The 22,718-nt window shown below is 40.9% G+C and overlaps 1 protein-coding gene across 7 annotated transcripts in view; it reads right to left on the minus strand.

Annotated features, from left to right (window-relative positions):
- ATXN1 (ataxin 1) overlaps positions 1-22,718 on the minus strand; it is a 440,770-nt gene that overhangs the window by 192,257 nt on the left and 225,795 nt on the right. The gene's annotated exons all lie outside the window — the stretch shown is intronic.

Here is a 22,718-nt window from a genome sequence, read left to right on the forward strand (position 1 = left end):
CGTAGCTAATATAGTGCTTAATAAGTGGGAGCGGGAAACCATTTACCATCAACCGAATAAGGCACTTAAGTATTACAAAAGGTACATCGACAATGTTATCCTTTTGTGGGAGGGTCCTCTGATTGAATTCCAAACTTTTCTCACAGGCCTGAATAACAACAAGTACGGGCTTAAATTTACTGCTGAATGGAGCTAGGAGACAATTAATTATTTGGATCTCACATTGGTTAAAAATGGGAATAAGATAGGCACAAAGACATTTTTCAAGGCGACCAACAGAAATGGGTTTGTGCCAACCACTAGTTGTCACCACCCACAATGGCTAGGAGCAGGTCCCAAAGGCCAGTACATGCGTATCAGGAGAAATTGCGACAATTTAACTGATTTCCATGCACAATCTGAGGTACTCACCCAGAGATTTTGTGAGAAGGGTTGCTCCCTTAAAGACCTTATTAAAATCAAAAATCAAGTTTCGGCTATGGACAGGGAATCACTCCTAATCCCTAAGGAAAAGACTTCATCTCCAGGAGATCTTGCCTTTGTATCAGGGTTCCACCGACAGTATAGGAGTGTAGAAAAGGTATTTAGAAAATATTGGCCTATACTTCTAAAGGACAAAGATTTACAGACTACCCTCCCTTCGAGACCCAAATTTATTTACAGGAGAGCACCAGGATTAAGGAACATGATAGCTCCCAATGTTCCAGACCCCCCCCAAAAAAACCTCCACCTATCTTGATGGTTCAGGGTTTCATTACTGTACAAGGTGCAAAGCTTGCCGTACTACCAAACGAGTAGGAAAGAAGATTTCCAAATTTCAATCCAAAGTCACACAACAGGAATTCTCTATCAAACCTTTGATAACATGTAACTCCAGTCATGTCACATATGTATTGGAGTGTCCATGCTCCCTCCAATACGTTGGACGCACTACACGGAAATTAAGGGTCCATATTAATGAACATGTGGCCAACATCTCTAAAGGTTTTTTGAACCATAGCGTATCACGTCATTTCCGCATGGTTCATGATAAGAACCCTCATTTTCTAACTTTTTATGGGATAGACAGAATCACCCAGCACTGGAGGGACACTGACCTCGAGAAGGCGATTTCTCAGAACAAAACCCAGTGGTTGTACCGTTTACACACAATGCAACCTCAGGGCTTAAACATTGAGTTGGATCTCAATTGCTTTTTAACCAATGAATAGTTCGCTCCAAAAAAATTTGGGGGGATTTTTGGGAAACTGTGTTTTTTTTACAATTAAGAGATTTAATTTTTACTTAACACCATCCACCCATATCCTCTTTGATTCTTCTATTGTATTTACATATTTATCTGCAATATTCTTAAAATATTTTAATTTTTTAAATATTTTTAATATATTTTTGTATACAAAATAATTTTTGTATTTGATACTGCTCTCCTAAGCTATCATGAACGTCATGGGCTTATCCTTTTCATTTCATTCTAATACCACAACTATTTCCAGTACTAATATGTATGGGAAGATGCACTACACATCCAGGTTTATCGATGCTTTATTGTAGTTGTGACCTCATTTTAAGATTTGTATTTGTTTACGGGACAGTTTGTAAGTGTGCCTGTGAGCGGCGCTGAGGCTGTCAAGCATTAAAACTCCTCCCCGTATGTTAATTGATTAGCAGTATTTAAAAGCCATCTCCATAGTGACCAAGTACGCTTCCTGAAGACGTGTTTAACGAAACGTACGTCGAGGCGGTATATATGGTCATGCGATTACATCATATCCGGTCCCCCTGGTTGTTCATCCGTTGTAGGTGGAACATACGCTGCTGTTGCCAGTATTCAATGCGGAACATCCATTGACACGCTACGCTTTCCAGCCTCAGTGCCGGGCAATGGCACCATCAATGTAAGCAGCCACTTGTCTTTTTTTTGTTTTTAATCTTTTTAAAATAAATGGGATTACACTATTTTTGGTTCCTCTATATTTATTTCATATCCCATTCGTGAGATCTTATGGTGTGAGGGCAGGAGTCCAGTCTACAGATTTCTTCATTGCAGCAAGCATTATCTTGCTAAAGCCGATTTGACCTTTTTTTCATTAATTAGGTCAACTACATCTGGTAAGCTGACACCCATTTCATGAGCACTTTTGGGTGATATCCCTAGGTGGTGAAGGGGTTCCACTGTCCGTTTGAATACAAGATCCAGGCACAAGATTAATTTCACATATGGACTTTTATGGATACACGTTATATATGTGTTTTACATGATATGTTATATGGTACACATATGACCACTATGGCATTGCAATTTGTAAATTGAATGGTATTATTACAATTGAAATACTTTAGGCACAATATTCATTACACGGTATTGGGGTTTTGGTTCCATTTAGGTAGGCTGGTGTGCAGTGGTTTTTCACTTTATTCTACTACCTAATTTTTTATTACATATTGTAATTTCATTTTTATAGGATTAATACATCACTATATCATTAGCGCTCCCCACCAATTCTTTTTTCACATGTGCACTAGTGATTTATCACCTAGTTTGGGATTAGCTGCTATTTACCCTTTTTTATCCTTACATTTTTAATTTTTGATTTTTCACATATATTATTTAGGCGTGGGATTCAATATTGTTTACACTATCTTAGAAAACAAGTCTGATAAACAAAATTACCATCACAAGTGATGTTGGTTGCTTAATGGTGCATCAACAAAGTTCACATAACTCTGGGTAAAGAGGTTATCCAGGCATCAGATTATATTGGCTTATGGTCCCAGATGGTTCTTAAAGCATATCACATATACATGTACAATCCCTTCCATAATGGGAAGACAGACCTAGTTTGACATAGTTAGACATAGTTTGAAGAGGGTGGCCAGGTCTTAACAGCAGTGAATGCTAAAGTGTCAGAACCTCCATCTTGTAATGCAAGTCTTGTTAAAGGATAATTATCAATAAACAACTTTATAAAATATATCTTCATATACAAGATAGACTTAAATGGTAACTTCTCACGTTTTTACTCTTATATTAACCTAATTTACTTCATTTAGAGTCCTGTTATGGCCACTGATGGCTGGTTTGCTAACCGGACTGCTCGCTCTAATGGTTTGGTCCAATAAACATTCTGTGTGAAGCACATGTCATCCTGCTTCATATGACTGCATCCTTGTTATGCTTCTGGTCACCCATCATTAGCCAATGAGAAGCTTCCCTCTCTCCGGTTGTGCTATTGGAACCCATGCATGTGATCTGGAGGAATGCAAATCTGTGGCTATTTTACTCTTCTAGAGCCATCGAAGACAAGGTGTCAATGGCTTTGAAAATGACACACATGAAAGGGCCTTACACCAAGTGTATGGGCCTTAACTACACAACCCAGGATGGCAATTGCAGTACAATCACATAAAAAGGACAGGTGGATCTAGTCATGAGAAAGAGGGGTCTATCAAGCAACCTCATTTTAATGGTATATTTGGAATCCTGCAATTTTGATAGTAACAGCAGATGGCTGTAAATGAGGTCAATTAAGTTCTAATAAAAAAAAAAAATGGATGGCCGCACACTTTAGTAGAACGTCTCAAAAAAACGTTGTGGTAAATTGAAGACAAAAGACATCACAGCACTAGGATACATAGGAGATCTATTCACGTGTTTCATGCTAAAAAGCACTTATTCATAACATATCATTATGACTAAGCGCTTTTTAGCATGAAATTACTCAAAGGATCTCTTGTGTATCCTAGTACTGTGAATTCTTTTATCTTCAATTTGCCACAATGAAGATTTTTGGAAGCGTTCTGCTAGAGCGTGCAGCCATCCACTTCTTCTTATCAAGTTTCTTTGGTTGCGAGCCAGGCAGGCACCTTGATGTGAGGACTTGTGAAGGGGTATTATGTGGACTGACCTGGAGCGGTGCTTTCATTTTGTTGGACTTACTGACATTGTGGATATGTGTACATATATGATTGTACTGATTGTTGCCCTTTAAGAAATTAGTTAATCTACTTTATTTTACACTGTATATGATAGAAGATGAATCCCACATAAAAAGCATTTTGTATTGTTAACTGCAGCTCTAGAACTTTGGCTGCCCCATGCTTGGAAGCTAAAACATAGATCTAAAAGGGATGCAACATCTTTTGTATTTTTGCCTATGGCGGTGGGGAGGAGAGGAGAGATCAAAGGGTACTTGCATAGCTTATTTCAAGGGAACTAGAAAATAGTTTTCTAGCCTGTTAAAGATTATTGTCCTGGAGAGTCAGCTGGCAGGTATCTATATGATTCGTAGACATGACATTGCATCGATCAGACCAAAACTGGGTGACTGTCATCTCATCAGCTGAGTCTGGACAGCTTATGTTGTCACCTTCCAGATCTCCCTATATAGTTTCTCTTGTCTGTCTATGCTCTTTTGCCATAACATATTCTACAAATCATTTATATATTCAGCAGTTAAAAATTTTCATGCTTCTTAAAAATAACAAAAGGACCACTGATATGTGAATTTGGATTATGCAGGTGCACAGTCGCTTTCCCTGTAGGGTGTGTCTGCTGTGCTTCGCTAGTCTTGGTATGCCATAGTGAGTCTCCCTTACCAGTGCACCTGGAGGATGACAGCAGGCAGTTAGTACTCGACAAATCTGCCATCTCAAAGGAGGTATGCACTCTAAGAAATACTGCTATTCAGAAAGGATTCTTCACATCTTTACATTCTTTCTAAATACCTGTGTTTGCAACTGGAATCTTGTGATGCCTTCTTGCAATACCTTTACGGAATAGGTTTGTATATGTCTATGAGCATAATGTGCACATTGCAGTTGCAAGCCATTAGCCATGTGCTGTGCTATTAAATATAGCAAGCTAGTTTCACTAGTTTAATAATATTTATAAAACTAAAAACGAAAAAGGGCTAGAACTACATACACACATATTTAAAGGTTATTGTGTGGGACTGCAAACATAACAGATATCAATATAGTCATAACAAAACCATTTTTTCTGAGATGCTCCAGGAAAAGGAAGGGGTAGCTTTATACGCTCAGCACTGATGAAACCAAAGGCTTACCCACTAGTAATGAGATGAGAAAGAGGTATTTCAGTCCTTTCTTTTGAGCACATTAGCACATGATTCATGTTCTTAGGTATAACGCAAGTTAAAATGCCATACAGAATGATTTTATTTTTTACTATGATAATTTACCTACTTCTATACAATACTATTAATTTACCTTACGTTTCAGATAAATGCTATTACACTCCCACCACCATGCTTCACAATTGGGTTGATATTTTTATTTTTAAACACATTGTTGTGTTCATTCATACACAACACTGTGTACTGTTACTTAATTATTCAACTTGGCTCAACTGTCTACAGAACACCAGTATGGTAGTTTTGTGCAATATCTTGACCTTTATCAAACTTAAAGTGGAAATCCAGCCTTACACTAACTATGCTTAATATGTTTCCTGTCCTCTCCTGCTACCTATCCTGCCTAACCTGTGTAAAAAAGATGTATATACTTACCTGTTTTTAGTTTGCTCTGGTCAAGTGATCCCACAGTTCCAGTTCCCCTTTAGTTAGTGAGCATCGACTGCAGGGCAGAAGAGGCAGTACCGACATGGGAGTCCATGGGTGATGTTACACCTCCTGGAATACTTGTGCCATTGTTGAGTGTTCTGTCCTCTCCCTTGCAGCTTCCACTCACTGGCATAAGGGATCACATCACTGGACATGAACGGACTAAAAAAATGTAAGCACATCAATTTCTTTTTACACAGGATAGACAGTATAGGTAACAGGTGAGGGCAGGGGCATTGCTAGGGGGTGGCTATTGGGGCTATAGCCCCAAATCTAAAGCCCATAGCCCAGAGTCTCTTGCCGCAGGGTCCTTGCCTAACCAGCAAGTTGCGGCTGCTGTGGCAGGCAGGCTGACTGCATGAGAGAGGCGGAGGAGAAGAGAGAAGCGAGCGGGCGGACGAGCAGAAATTACATCTCTCTCCACCCGCTCCACATCAGCGCTTTTCACCAGAGGTGTATCTAGTGAAAATGGCGCCTATGGCAAGCACTGAAACTGCGCCCCTGTCAAAACATTTGAAACCCATCTTTCAGGTAACCAGGGAGAGGGAGGGACACTGGGGACAGAGAGGGAAGCCAGGGATAGGGAGGGACGCAGTGCGACAAGGACAGAGAGGAACGCTGGGGACAGACGGTGGGACAGACAGTGGGACGCAGTGTTATGAGGACAGAGAGGGATGCAGTGCGAACAGGGGATACAGAGGGATGCAAGTGTGGGGACACTGCGTGGGGGTGGGGACACTGTTGGGGGGACCAGGAGAGTTAATGGGGCCTCCTGCAGTCCTGTTGGAGCCCAGGCCCCCTACATCTGTACTGGCTGCCGATGGTGGTGGCCCTGGTGTCTCTAGACTCCTGTAAAAAATAAAAAGTGCACAGCCTTACCTAATGCCTGTAATAATAAGACCTCTCATGGCACGCTGCTCCCCGCCGGCCCTTCCTCTCTTCTCGTCCGTCCCAGGTGATGTAATGTACAGTACAAGCACCTGGGATAGATGGGAGGGAAGGAGGGGCCGGCGGGGAGCAGCGCGCCACGAGAGGTCCTATTACAGCCGCTGCCTATGCTAGACTCTATGTGTTGCAGTCTTACAGAGCCTCTTATGGGGCCCCCCGTAAAGACCCCAGGCCCTTGGGCAGTGCCCGAGTGCCCGATGGGTCAGTCCGCCCTGCTAATTGAACAGTCCGCATTCAGTGAAAGTTCATGCACTGCAAAGTTTGCAGTACATGAACTTTCACTGAATGTGGACTGTTCAATGAGCTTGTTGCACAAATCACTTTATTACATTTTATTAATGATATCTATGTTTATGCATATTTATAATTTATTTAATCCATATTGCGCACTATATTTGATGCCTGACACACACGCACAATTGCACATGATGATGACTTAAGCCATCATCACGTGCGATTGTGCGTGTGTGCCAGGCCCAAGCAGCCAAATATAGTACTCAATATGGATTAAATAAATTATAAATATGCATAGACATAGATATCATTAATAAAGTGTAATAAAGTGATTTGTGCAACAACTGTTCACAAATCCCTTTATTACAGTTTATTTATGATATCTATGGCTATGCCTATCTATTTAATCCACTGAGCACTATATTTTGCTGCTTGTTTCTGGTTGGCAGTTGGCCCACACACATGAATATGATCACGATCAAGAAGCAGTACCTCCCTGCTATCCTTGGTGCTGCTGCTGGGGGTTTCCCATCGGGCCCTCAACCATTCCTTCTCCTCCTCACCTCATGTCACATTCCCCACTCCTCCGTGGAGAAGATGATGCCGCGCAGAGGAGGGTAGGCGGAGCCTTAGGCTCCGCCTCCGCCACTGTTACCCTACCCTACGTGGATCCGGTCTGGCCAGTCATCAGCCGTAATCCGTAATGGAGGCGCCTGTCACTCCCCTCCCCAGGCCAAGAAGCAATTGCTGTACCGGCGCTGTGCTCCTGCAGGCCAGCCGCGGCGCCGGGAGCTACATGGGTGCGGGTGGAGGCTGCGGGAGGACGGGTGAAGGTTTTTTCGTGCGGGGGTGGCTTTTTGCCGCCCCCCCCCATGGCACCCATGGCACTTGCCATGGCTGCCATACCCCAGACACGCCACTGCTTTTCAAAGCTGTGCCTATTCAATTCGGGAGCGAGGTTCGGCGAGCAGCACAGAGATGACATCATCTCTCACTGTCCGCCACACATCAGCGCTCTTCCGCCCTCACAGCACGGTGGAGTGGAGGTCACATGCTTCCTGTCATCGTGCAGCTCTACTTTGCAGCCAGACCCCCTTGCTTCAATGTTGGAGGTGCGGCGCGAAACAGCGAGATGACATCATCTCTCACTGCCCGCCCCGCATCACCGCTCTCCTGCTCTCACTTAATTAACCAGTGCTGTCAGCTTGCCACCAATGCAGCGTCAATGCACATTTGGTGGCACTGGCTGGCATGGCAAGTGACAATCCACATCAGTTGGCAAGTGACAACCCACATCTGGTGGCCTGTGACATGGCAAGTGACAATCTGCAAATGGTGGCAGGAGATGTGGCAAGTGACAATCTGCAAATGGTAGCAGGTGACATGGCAAGTGATAATCTGCAAATGGCGGCAGGTGACGTGGCAAGTGACACGCTGCATCTGGTGGCAGGAGATGTGGCAAGTGACACGCACAGGGCTCCCACTGATTCTGCAGTATTGTGAGTTGAACCACTTCATTATATATTAGAATGTAACAATGGAAATAATGCACTTCAATCACCCTGACACCATATCAACCATTATGCCATGATGATTGAAGTGCCAACACCAGCCATCGCCCATGAAAAATTGCTTACCATCGGTGTCCCCCTACTCCCCCCCCCCCCCCCCCCCCCGCGCGGGCATGCAAAAAGGTTGGTGACCGCTGCTATGGGCTCTAGTTTGCAGACCTAGCAACGCCCCTGGGTGAGGGGATACATTTTAAGCATAGTTACTGTTAAGCTGGAATTCCACCTTAAAATTGATAGCCATTTTATTTTAGAAGAAAGTTTGTTTTCTGAATGGTAACCTCTATAAAAACACCACTCTTGTTCATCAACATAGATGAACATAGATGCTATCAAAAGTAATAGCTGTATGCAAATTTTTAGCCATGATCCTATGGTCCTTTTTAACCTCCCTGATGCTAGTACAGTATGCCACTGAGTTAATCTTTGTAGAAAACATATTTAATGTATTTTATTTGATACATTTAAAATTAATTTTAAGTAAAACTCTCAGGAATCAAAATTTCCAAAACCAACATCATAAAGGAAACACACGGACCATCAGTTACCTGCAAATGCCATCAAATAGTTTTAAGAGCCTTTAAACATTTATATTTTAAACATGTACACTTGTACATGGAAATTAAGACACTGACCTACCCTGTCTCCTTCTGCAACTTTCTGCTGGTCTTTCAAGCAATAAGTAGCCTCAGTTACTAACAGATGAAGAAGGTGGGATGTAACAAGCCAGCGCTAATTTTTCTATGCGATTTGCATATTAAAGTGTTTCAGGGCTTGTGAGAAAAGTATATGAAGGAAAGCTGAAGAATAAATCTGAGAATGAATGCATTTTATTTAAGTGATCAATGAAGGTACTTTGGATAGAGGAGCATTTACTTTTATCTCAAACTAGAGAGAGCAGAAAGCAAAGCTTGTCTGTAAAATTGGAAGTTATGGAGATACCCAGTGTAAAAATATTACATGTTTTATTTGACTTAAAACACATAATTAAATATTAAAGTAGGAGTATATATTTCCCATGTGAGGGAATCTGTTTTAGAAATCCTCTCCATTCCTGTTCTGGTGGCAACTTGAAACTTCGGATTTACCCTCAGTTTTATTCACGGTCACCTTGGATATCAGAACAATTAAAAAATGAGGAATACCCCCCCCCCCCCCTCCCCCTTCTCTATTGGAGACACAAACAGCTATAAAAAAACAGATGGAGTTCTAAACCCTCACTACTCTATCCAACTCTAAAAAATTTTTTTTTTAGTTAACAAGTTAAGGAGTATACAGGTACATAACATCTTTATTATGGTCAGGAAGAAAAAAAAATCCAAACAAATAATTGTTTTCTTTTTTTTTTAGCCAAGTAAATATGACATTTTGCATAAAATAATTTTGCATTTGGTCAGTCGTGGCCCCCAGGTAGGCCAAGCTGACAGTACGGAGGCCATTTGCGTGTGCAAAGTAAAAATTGCAAGAGACAGAAGACAATAAAGCAAGCAAGCTGAGGTCAGGTCGGGCGTTAGAAGATGCAGCTGGGGTTGGTACACGCATAGCTCTCAACTGTCCCTGATTTTGAGGGACTGTCCCTGATTTGGAGCAATGTCCCTTTGTCCCTCTTTGCCCCTCATTTGTCCCTCATTTTGGTCTGATCTATAGAGTTGTTATGAAATGTAATTTTTATCTTTCAAAAACTGTTTCCCAGTGCTAAACCTTTCATCCAAATTCTAAATGGCTGCATTTCTAAATTTTAAAAGCCAAAATAAAGGAATAGTAGTGGTAAAAAAAAGCTCTTGTGGATTTGATGAACTTTTTTTTGGTTAATTCTCCTTTAAGGGGGTGTGGTAGGGGCATGTCCTATGCCTACATACGTTTGCTAGTAGGTGTCTCTCATTCCCATCTCAAAATGTTGGGAGATATGTACACGGGAAGTCAGACATTGAATAAATGAAACATTAGCAAACAGGTGCTCAGAGAACTAGCTGCACTGAACATGTCTTATATAGGGAAGCAAACTAGGAGGCAGCCAGGAAGTAGGGGAAGGGAAAGGAATATAAACCCACAGTAAAACAGGCAATGCCCAAAGGTGAACACAGAAGCCAAACAACACATGCGAATAGAATCACAGGTCTAGCAGAACTATTCCAGCAAGGGGCTAAGACTTACACAGGCAGGAAACGGCAGGCTACACCCTGCCATTTGCCCTCCAACCATCTAATCTCTAATGCAAACATGGTGCAGGAGCACCAAGAAGGAGGGAGCTAAGCTAACCAACATGAATGACTTAAATGCTTCTGCTGTGAACTTTAAGGATGATTTGCTCCACAGTGTCTGTAGATAAAGAGATCAGTGAGCTTCCAGTACACCACATTTACTGCCTGTTGGGAATATTTAAATATTTGAATGTCGATAACCAGGTCACAGGTTCACTTCAACTGACTATCATAAAGATAAAGAAAACGACTATTTAAATATGTAATATGTATACAGTATTTGTCAAAACTCTAACAAACAGATGTTGTGTAAAACAGAAACTACAGGAGCATTCTGTGGGTGTTTCTCAGTTACTATGAACAGTATGGGTTACACAAGATCGAACAGAATCTGATAGAAGTAGCCACATATTTGTGCACAGTAAGCCTTTTCAAGCAAACACATTTCTGGCTTTCATATACTACTGTAAATGTCAAGTGAAAGAAGGTGACAGGTACATAATTCATGTCATCTATTGCTTGAACTGCGTGTACATATTGTTTTGGCAATGTTACTCCAGGAAGGATCACAGCAGTCTTGCAACTATGAAGTCAGTAGACAGAAAGAATACCCACTGGGTCGGCTTATCTTGTGTCACTGTGCCACTATGAAGTTATCAGCTGGCCTTCCACCCTGCACACTGTCTCCTCTGCAATCTCATTTTATCTGACAGCTCCTAGCAATGCATACAATTATCCTTTGTCTCTTGGAGCAAATATAGGAAGAGACGTTCATAGTTTCATAGTTTACCCATTAGGGAAAATAGAGGAACAAATCTACCGGTAACAAAGAGTTATTGCCGATACAGTTTCCTTAGCATGCTAGTACATTCCATTATAGAAGAGAAAAGAATACGGAGTGAACAAATGCAGGGTTTACTGATATCCATGTAAGTGAGACCACAGCTAAAAAAACTGAGGTCAATGCAAAGAAATGTAAAATGTAGAAATTACTTTGCACAATATAACATTTTATTTTTATAAATTTTTACAGAAATCAAAATTAAAGAGTAACTCCACTTTTCCTGAGAAAAAAAAACATTTCCCTCTGTGTGATCTATGTACAATGCAGGGATTGTAACAAATTTTGTTGCAGATTCCTACCTTTTGTTATTCTGAAGAAAACACTGTGTGTTTGTCTGTGTCCAGTGAGTCTAATGGTAGTGGAGTCTAATGGGAGTGGTTTCTTAATTATCAACCAGCTGCTGCACCTACAGGCCTCTAATGAGGAAAATTACTGGGCCTAGATATATATCCTTTAGATATGATTTCCTATTGGAAGTATCTCACTGAAAATGACATTTTTGTTGCAGGGGATGCCCAAAATCTGATTTGTCCTAGTGCGGACTTCTGGGAAAATCAGTGAGTCAGTCACACAAGCAGGAAATGACATATCCGGGGGACGTTCTGTACACATTCTGTGTACAGAACACCTCCAGTCTCCAGTTTCCATATTGCATTTCACAGAAAATTACAGAGGTGCAGATTGAAAAGAAAAGGTAATTTTTAATAACATTCAATTACAATTTGTGGTGCAGTTGTATATGCCATATATATAATTTTTTTTTCATAGTATGCTATGCATACTAGCTCATTATTCCTCTGTCTTTCAGGTTTATTTTTTAAATTTTTTGTCCTAGGGTTTACAACCACTTTAACCCTTTGTTCGGTTTCTAGCGGGGGTTAAAAGCGCCCTGCTAGCGGCCGAAAAGCACCACTAAAATGGCGGTAAAGCGCCGCTAAGACTAGAGAAGCGGCCCCAGTGTGAAAGGGGTCTTAAAGTTAAAAGAAATAACTAAAGAACAATTCAGATGAGTTAGTAGTGTTCCTATTTTCCAAGTAAGGAATGTTAAGTCTTGTCCATGAATAGACACTTCCCAAACGTGGCATCTGACCAGTATTTTACCGGCCTGACAGAAAAAAAGTCCACACAGAGCCGGTGCCAGTAATAATTATCAGCAATATAATGGCCTTTCAAATATGAGGTAGTGTGGGAAAATGCAGTTTACTTGTTCTGTTAGCTGTCAGTGCATTATGGAAGTTCTACCAGTAGCAGTCTTTCTTGATACAAGCACAGACATATGACAGTATTCCCATCAAGTGAAACAAGTTTCTGGCAATAGACAGCAGTGTTTCTTTTAACAAGCAGTCTCAATGACACTACAGCAGCAGTCTCTGGCAACACAACAGTGGTTTTGGTGGAAATGAGCAGCAATCTTTGGCAACAAGCAACAATCTTTCTGGCAACAGTGGCAATCTTTCTTTAAACAGGCAATATGGCAGCAATCTCTATGGGAGCAGACTTTCTTTCTAGGCATAGACAGTCTTTCTAGTATCATGCAGCAGTCTCTATTTTAACAGACAGCAGTGTTTTTAATATCAGGCAGCCGTCTCTATGAGACGATATAGCAGCCTTTCTAGTAACAAGCAGCAGTGTCTGTACAAACATGGCAGCATTTCAACACTAAAAGTTGGAGGTATTTCTTCTAACAGATGAGCACAATAACCAATAGTTGTTCAATAATTATTTCTAGAGTGCTATTTATTTAAAAGATTCACTGCCTTTCCCATGCAGGGAACCCTGGGGCTGTCAGGGAAGCCATTTTCATTCTCGTATGCACAATACTCTGAGAACTTCTACCAGTGTAGCTGGTGTGCATGCACGTGTGTGCATTGGCGCCAGGCAAGTTATTTAAAGAGAAGCTCCAGGCCTCGTCAGAAAAAAATAGAAGTCAGCAGCTACAAATACTGTAGCTGCTGACTTTTATTATGACACTTACCTGTCCACGAATCCAGCGGTGTCTTCACCCAAGCTAATTTTTCAATCGGCTCTTGGGTCCAGCCGCCGCTATATCAGGTAAGGGAAACTGGCAGTGAAGCCTTGCTGTTTCACAGCAGGCTCTCTACTCCACATGTGCGAAGCGTGCTGTGCTTTATCTATGGCCCGGCGGCAGGGGAAGGAGGATGGGGGGCCGAACTTCCGGATAACTTTGCCGCGGCAAAGTCACCCTGAAGTGAGAGCGGGCACCTGTCAAAACCAGGTACCCACTCCCTCCCGAAAGGGGCCAAATGTGGCAGTGGAGGGGGGAGGAGGCAGATAAGCTCTGCTTTAAACTGCACATGTCATTGTGTCAGTGCCGTTTGGTCTTATCCGCTTCTAAGTATCTGTGCATATGTTCCTGTGTTCTGATTCTCTGTTGCCGACCTCTTCTGTACCCAATTCTACCTGAACGCTGCCCGTACCGATCCCTGGCTTACCTTTTAGACTATTCTTCTGCCTGCTCCCCTGGGTGATCTGCCTTGCTGCTACTGACTGCGGCTTGATTACTCTGCTGCCTGCTGTCTGTGTTTCTATCTGCCCGAAAGTTCCCAACCTGGACTGTCTGACCTTGGTCTCGGCTTGTATACCCACATTGGCACCGGTTGACCCGTGCCTGCTTCCAGTCTGGTCCTGCCACCTGTGTGCATCCCACCTGTCTTCTCTCCACTTCACAACGCACTTCCACATCTGCTGGCAGAAGACTTCATAGGCACTCGTGCCTTTTTTGTGCTCCAGCGCTCCATGCTACCTTACAAGGGCTCCTGAGCCAGAGCTCTAAGAGAGCCTACCTCTGCGCTTCAGACTCCATCACAAGGTACATTACAGGGGCATTCACAGGGCTGAGGACTCTTTCTTTGTGCCCAATGTGATAGGACTGGGGGTCTGAGTAACCACTTACCAAGTACCAGCACTGTAACATCGGAGGAGGGGGACCAGATCCCATGCTTCCCCACACCTGCATGTCACTCTACTGCCCAGGGGGAATGGAACAATGGACGGATGAAGGGAAGGTAAGAAAAGGAAGCTGTTGTGGCTGGCATTAAAGTGAATCTATTGCCAATGCACTGCATGAGCAAAACACAGGTGCAACTAAGGCACAGTAAACACACACACACCCACATGGGTTGAACTGGATGGGCTAGTGTCTTTACGCAACCTTACCAACTATGTAACCATAGCAGCTAATAAAGATTTTCTGCGGATGTCTGAGACGTGCAAGATTGATTATACTTGGTTGCTATGGGTTTCTGCACTTAAACCCAATTTATACTCGTGATTAGGGCCGTTGCTGACACCCGTGGCAAAAATCTGGGGATTCCTGCAGCTGGAATCATAGGTGTGGTCACTCAGCTTGTAAAAAGCAATGACAGGCTGACATGGGACGCGGCTATCTACTGCTGTTCGCATGTACGGGCACATTCACCAGTTACCTGCAGTTTGGGACAGATGATCAGTGCTGGATACAATTGGTCTCTGTCAAGGGCTGGGCATCTGTCCCTAGCCACAGGTAACCAATGGATGGGAGGATATATGCAATGTGTGGCAGACAGCTGTTTGCACACACCGGTAATTCCAGCCATGAGAATCCACTGATGACCTTAATTGCAAGTGTAAATGGGTCTTAGAATTGAAATAGTAACTCCACTTTCGTGGGAAAAAAAATGTAATTGAATGTTATTAAAAATTACCTTTTCTTTTCAATCTGCAGGGCTGTCATTTTCTGTTAAATGCAATATGGCTACCTGGAGGTGTTCTGTGTACAGATGGTGTACAGAACACCCCCAAGATATGTCATTTTCTGCTTGTGTGATTGGCTTACTGATTTTCCCAGATGTCTGCACTAAGATACAAATCAGATTTTGGGTTTTTGGTGAGATACTCTCAAAGGGAAATTACAATTAAAGGGATACAGGCCCTGCAGCTTTCCTCAGAGCTTTGCAGGTGTAGCAGCTGATTGCTAATTATAAAACAACTCCCATACAGGTTCACTTTGCACATGGACACAGGCAAACAAACAGCTATTTCCTCAGGAAGGAATCTGCAACAAAGTTTGTTATAATCGTTGCAATGTACACAGATCACCCAGAGGGACATGTATTTTTCTCAACAAAAGTGGAGTTCTTACTGTAAACTTGAGGGTAAACTTGAGTGTAATATCTAACGGGCAGTGAGCCATATACACAATCAGAATTCCTCTTCACTTGACTAAGCTAAAATTTGACAATTTGCCAAGGGTTACAGGAATGGGCACAAACAGGCCACCCTGCCTCTAACATAAAAGGTACATATCACTAGTCTAATGCATCTGCAATGTACTTGTCTACATAAATAAACTCAGTTAAAAATACTGCATGCGCTTTTATTATTTTGAGAGGCAAATATTTTTAACCTGTAAAAAAAAAAACAAGGGCTTTTATAAATAGGCCCCATACAGTAAAAGGCTTTTCTTTCATTATAATGCATCAAACCACACTGCATGGACATTCTTTCATTCTATTTCCATTCGGCATATGTAGTTTATTAAAGAGAATGCTAACAATGAACCATAACAGAAGATGCCTCAATGTGATTAAATCCCTGGAACTTTAGCAGCAGGATTCAGCTTATGAGTTCCCTGCTGCTAGAAGCATATTGCTTAATGACTATCCTTACAGTGAATAGCTGGATGGAAAATGGAGTAGAAAAGGAAGAAAATAACTTTGTTAGCTCTACTTGGTTCACAGTCCTAATGGTTTAAGCAGTTACATTATGGGAGATATTTAAAGCCATTTAGTGTGACACATTTCTGAAACACCGTTGCATGATTTTATAATAGACAGATACTAAAGGGGATTTCCAACCGAAATGGAAATCCCCTTCTACTTCTAACATATTTGAGTAGTATTATCTCCTCCTTCACATAGCCCGCTTGTAAGTACCCCATTCTGCTGCTTTTTAAATTGTTCAGAGATCTAAAGGTAACCATAGACATGAGAGGCTGCAGATAGACAATATAGACAGCTTGACATTCATTTGTTAGATTGATTACGTCATAAATATGTACGTTTACACAAGTGTGTGTCTTTAAGGGATGTATAATTGATTTAAATATATGTGTAAAATAAATCAGCTTAAAGAAAATAATGTAGCCTATGTTCGTTGATGCTCTTGAAATCCTTGTTTTTCTGTGTATTTTGTAATACCATCTATACATGGGGGAGCCATTTTTGCTTAGTATGTGCTCTGCTTCTTGCTTTGTAGTGCTACGCAACATTAGCAGTTTGCTACTATTTCTCACAATGAAAATCTATAGGGTTGATTTACTAAAGGCAAAAGGCTGTTCACTTTGCATTGGAGTTTTACTCAGATTAGTGAAAGACGTGATGATCTGTTGACTTCAGTCATCCAATCTTCTGTAAGCAAAAATGCAGGTTTTTTTTCCTTGCACACGATTGGGTATTCTTTGCAATGTGAAACTTTACCTCCTTCACTAATGTAGGAATCTATTACCCTTTACTGTTAGCTGCTAATATCACAGTGTTATGTATAGTTATGTATTAACACTTCCTGTTTCTGGGGGGGGTGGTTTAAAAACCCCAGAAGGAGGAAGTGGTGAGAGAGACAAGAGCGGACACCACATGTCTACATACAGGAGTTGAATCACTGCAATACTGTATTTTATACAGACTAGAAGTAGAGACTGTTAGGTAATTGTTCCTATTTTCTACAGTAGCTGTTTAACTGTAGTTGTCCATAACTTCTTGATCTGAATCCTAGTGACAGTCAAATCTCTGTCCTATTGTTATTATTCCACATGCACAGTGCTAGGTAGCTAGGTCTGTGCTACTGTATGTATAAAGTGGTCACCTTCCAGTATATTAGTAGGTGGACTGTTTTTTTGCAATAGAGTTTGTATGCAGCTCTTATTATTTTAGTTAACCCTATCCCTTCTGGTCTCTGATTCTACAGCTGGTTTTAGCTTAGGGCTTCACAACAAGCATAGGTTAGGCATCCGATGGCCACTTTTGTTAGTTAGAGCTCCAGTTGCATATCCGATTACAAATTACTAGGGAGGAACTAAAACGCAGAGTAGATGACTCTGAGTTCCAGTGCCACACCACAATTTCTACATGTGAGAAGTTGCATTCCAGGCTGGCTAGGAAACAGTTGTAGGATCTCCCCATCACCACTGATCTTAGCTTCAGGTCTCCAACGCAAAGATGGATACCACATCGCAATCATCCTCAGGGGCCCCTGTAACTAAACTTTGTGCAACTTTGTGCAATTCCTATTAGGCCTTTTGCTGATAATACCTGTTTGCGCATTGAATGTATGTACTATTATTCATTTTTTATTATATAAAACTTGTATTATTTCCATACTGGTGTGCATCTATATATATATCTGTGGATAATTTTATATGCAGGTTGCAGTGGTTCCTCTGCTTCCAATTACTTGGATTAGATTACCAATTGCAGTATTTTCTAAGAAGGCAATCTTCTCTGTTCAGGGTTCAGGCACTGCCAACTTAATGATCAAACCCACTCTTCCACTTAGCAAAGGTTCTGGTTTCCTTATTTACCCACAGGTTTAGTGCACTATCCTGTTTGGGAAGGCCATTTCTTATAACACCAAGCTCTGGGGCAAATTCCCTTTCAAAATGAACAGCCCATTTGTCTTTAGTAAATCCATCCCTGGGAGTTGGTTGACTCACTAAAAACAAAGCAAACGCAAATAACTCAAATTAGGTACACATTATAGACACAGGTGTTTTTAAATGTAAGACATTTTTTTCCCTAGCTATGGCTAACATGGGAAAGGGTTGGAACCCCAATGGGGTTTTACTTCCATCTGTCTGGGATGTTGTTAGAGGGATTTTCCCTCACTTCCTGCCCTGCTGACCAGACAGAATGTGAAAGGAACTCTCTAACAACACAGACAGAAATTATATATATATATATATATATATATATATATATATATATATACTTCACAATATATATTGTACACACAGTAAGTAGAGTAGAGGGAGGCTGGCTTTTCATATTTTTGTCACTGTCCTTGTTGGAGATATTGCCTCACTTCCCTTCATTTCCTGGACAGGAAGTGAAGGGAAATCTCTATAACAGAGCCCCAGATAGCATTAAACAAATGGATTGTAAATCTTTCCCATTCCATCCAAAACAAACAAAAAAATTTGGGCTTGATATACACTTTCATTTTTTTTTTTGGTAGGGATCACTAGCATTTGTGATGGTGCTGGTGTGGAACTGTCAATCTATTTTAAAATATCTTTGTTCATATTCTTATGTATTAGACATGCTTTGAAAACAATCTTAACGATACTTGAAAAACATAATAATGTACAATACCCAGCAGCTACTCTACAGCAAATTTGGAAATTCAGTTAGAATACAATTAATGGCTCCCTTGTGCTGTGTAGATTATATTTCTGAAAGAAGTGCAGATACAGAACGCAAAACCAACAAAAATATTGTTTTTTAAGACAACAGATGATGTCAAACATATTTTATCTCTAGGGAATTATAAGCGCTGGGAAAGAAAGATAAAATTAATTTATGGAACAAAAATCTTATCTCTCATTAGGTCATAAATCATACAGCTGTCATATGTTTATTTATGTTGGGGCTGGTGCTAAACTGACTGGATGACTGTCCTATAAATTGAGAGATCAATACAGCTTCTATTGATGGGATACTGAAAATAAGCACATGAGCAAGCATGGTTTTTACAGTTTATTGATTTTTGTGTTCAGCATAGTCACTAATAATGTATTTTCACATACCATATCTAATTGATTGGAATCAGACTATACTATAAAATATCACCACCGTATTAGCAAAGACGCTTTACCTTCTAATATTTTATATATGCACATTGTATAAGTATGTCTGAAATTGGATTAGTATGGAGGTTTCTCAGACCGGGGTAATTTTTCTTAGATCTCACAAGTTATGTGGATGCAGGGATCTCTCCCACTGCGCTATTGTATTCTGACAGCGGAAACTTCCTCCCCACCAGAATACACAAATCAGCGCTGCAGCCACTGGCTGCAGTAGTTGTTTGCATGCTTGTTTTCCAGCATGACTGTTTGCTGGTGGTTAGACCAGCTTCTGTCAAACAGAGTGAGGAACAAACACATTGAAATTCAGCTGGTTCATGCTGAATTGCGATAAGTGTATACCTGGCTAAAGCTCAGAAATTAATAGTGTCCAGCACCACACTGAAAGCAATTAGATATTTTTCACCAGAGTTAGGGCTCCTTCACACTATCTCTGTTGAGCTGCATTAATCTGTGTAGATCAGTGCAAGATAAACTTCACAATCCTACATCAGGGTGGTTTGTGGTGCGTTACTTGAAAGTACAGAAATGTTGCATTTCTAGGTAGCTTAACTCATCACATGTCATCGCATCACAGTGTGTCCAAAACTGCTGCACTGCATAGACTTAAAACAAATTGTGAATATGTACGATTTAAATAAAGTTCAAAAACATTTTTTTAAAACAAGCTAAGTGCCTTGCACTGTAACAAGGCAAAGCACCATTCTTCACTGCCCTTACACACCAGCTCACAATTTTAGCATGCAAACTGGTGTAAATGAGCCTTTAAAGTTCTCTGTTTTGTAGTTTTGAATATAGTGGTGAGAACCACTGTCAGGGTTTTTAACCCTTGGCTACTCAAACTAAAAAGGAAAAAATAATGTTTGGGCTATAGATGTACTTTTATAAAACAAACACACAAGAGGGTGCCTGCATCTACTTCACCTAGTGTTCCCTGCCACTCTCCTGGTCCTCTTATGTGCCCCGTTAAATGACAGTTGGGGTCTAGTCCACGCAATAGCTTATTTATTTTCTATAGATGTACTTTAACTGGTTTGAGATTGGCTATTAAGAGTTACATATGATTGGGCTTTGAATCATGTCATTAAACAATGTAAAATATTTAAGGTAGCCACAGTAATAAGAACACAATAGTAAATAACGATGTGCAGAAAGGGCACCGATGCAAATCATCAATGACACAGGCGGCAGAGTGGTGGCCCAGTCCTCTGCTTGAAAACAATTTAACAGGTAGAATGTTAAGCAATCAAAAAAAAAATAGAATGGGCTAAACCAGCCATTTTTTGTCAGTATACATGGTCAGTTCTTGAAAAAATTGCAAAAAATTACATATATTGCCTTAGCTGTATGATTGGATTGTTGCACAATCATACAATTGTGCCTACACTGGCCAAGCTGCTTGGGAGCTTAGCAATTGACTATAGAATTCAGCCATCAGTCATCAGTAATTTTCGGTCTGGTAGGCAGCATCAAAAAAATTGCAATACAGTTTAGCCTATGTATTCATGTAGATGATAACCTAATTGCATTATTTTTTTTTTTATATAAGATTTTATTTAAAGTAGGTTTTGCAGTTTAACTAATTTTATTTTTCAAATGTCAAATTTCAGCAACAATTGCCCCTACCTTGGGTAGCTAGCTTCTGCAACATTTCCATGTAACATAGCATTGAAATATGTAACATGACATGAGGGAATGGGGTTGTTAGACTGTTCACTTTGCAAGGGATCTCTCTCCAGAGCTTGGTAAATGAGGTTAAGCTCTGATGATGTCCATAATCTAATCATGTGCCACCAAAAATTGTGTTTTTTTTTGCACATGATTGGGTATTCTTTTCAAAGTTAAATTTCATCACATTAATTAAACTATGGGGAAAATTCCCTTGCAAAGTGTGCAGCCTTTCTGCCTTTAATAAATCAAACTCAATGAGGGTTTGGATGGAACACTACTTGTAGCTTGTGCTACTCTACATGTGTTTTAATAGAAAAGAAGGGTAATAACACATTTTACAGTGGGGGGGGGGGGGGGGGGATTCCATAGAGGACACAACAGCAGTGAAGCAGAAAAGACAAAAACTGCCTCCTATAAAGCTGGCCATATGGGCACCAGACCTGAGGGTCTGTTTGAGATCATGCAAATAGCACACTTGGACAATAATGAGTATACAAAAAAGGCAGTGGACATGAAGTAACAGAGCAGAATGACCAAAGGGAGGGGCACCTAGACATAGCCTACAAGCACAAAGCAATTCTGTATAGGGACCTTCTGCATCTGCCACTGGGTCTTTCTGCAAATTACCTGGTGATGGTTTTTAATTCTATGTAAAACTATAAGCCCAAACAATACCTAAAAGACATAAAGTACTGTTTCTTGGGGGTTCAAGACAGAAAACTGAACATTATGTTTTAAGAAAAACACCACAGACACGAAGGCAATCTCTGTTCTATTCATTCTGCTCAAACTGTTCTGATGGCACATAATGCTGGCTGTGGGTAAAAACAGATGTATAGCTCTTGGAATTGAACATGCTTTATCCTTGAAATCTTCCAAAGGGCAGTGAGATTTGATCTTAAAATCTGTGGTATTGTTTTCCTTCTTACATTATGTTTACTTTCCACAACAGCAATAAACAGGAAGTTTGGTAATTTTGAACTGTTTCTTGCAAAAAAAAAACTGATTAGAGATACTTTGTGGATAACATATATAATCTAAAGTAAGGTAAGCAGTGCCCGAGCTCTGGTCCTAGCTGCATCCAGTACTCAAAGGTTGTTGTGTCCTTCCTATAGTTGCTATTTAGTTGACACAGGAGGAGAGCAGAAGGAAGAATCCTCTAAATATTACTGTACATGATATGTTTTTTGTGTCTTAAATATGTAATGAATATAGCATAGAAAAGTCTACTTCTGCATAGCGAGTATGCATCAGAGGGAGGGTAACTGAGCTGAGTATTGGTAGCGAATAATGTATGCATAACTTTCAACTGTCCCTAATTTCGAGGCACTGTCCCTGATTTGGAACATAGTCCCTCTGTCCCTCTTTCCTTCTCATTTGTCCCTCATTTTGGTCTGATCTATATAGTTGTAATATATATAAAATGCACTATTTATCTTTAAAAAAGTTCCCCATTGACAACGTCACGTATGACGAAACACGTCTGGAGGAAGGCACGTAGTGACTTCACCACGCGATCGTTCTAGGAGGACGGGCTCCATGTGTTTGTGCCGGCCGGCATTGTTTTTAAATGCTTGCAATATCCTTCTTAAATGTAGGTGCAATACCTTGTTTTAAATCAAACTTATTTAGACATTATTACACTATGGTCAGTCTTCTCTCTTTTGGGGTATCTACCTGAGTAAAGACGGATATCATAATTGGAGAGAGTGAGCGATCTGCAGGATCCAGTCTGCCGATTTTGGTGTTGACATCCACAAGCTAAAGGCCGCGGCTGGGTTATAGCCATCTGCCCTTTATGCCATCTGGTAA

Source organism: Aquarana catesbeiana, linkage group LG05 (genome assembly GCF_042186555.1).
Source record: "Aquarana catesbeiana isolate 2022-GZ linkage group LG05, ASM4218655v1, whole genome shotgun sequence".
NCBI lineage: Eukaryota > Metazoa > Chordata > Amphibia > Anura > Ranidae > Aquarana > Aquarana catesbeiana.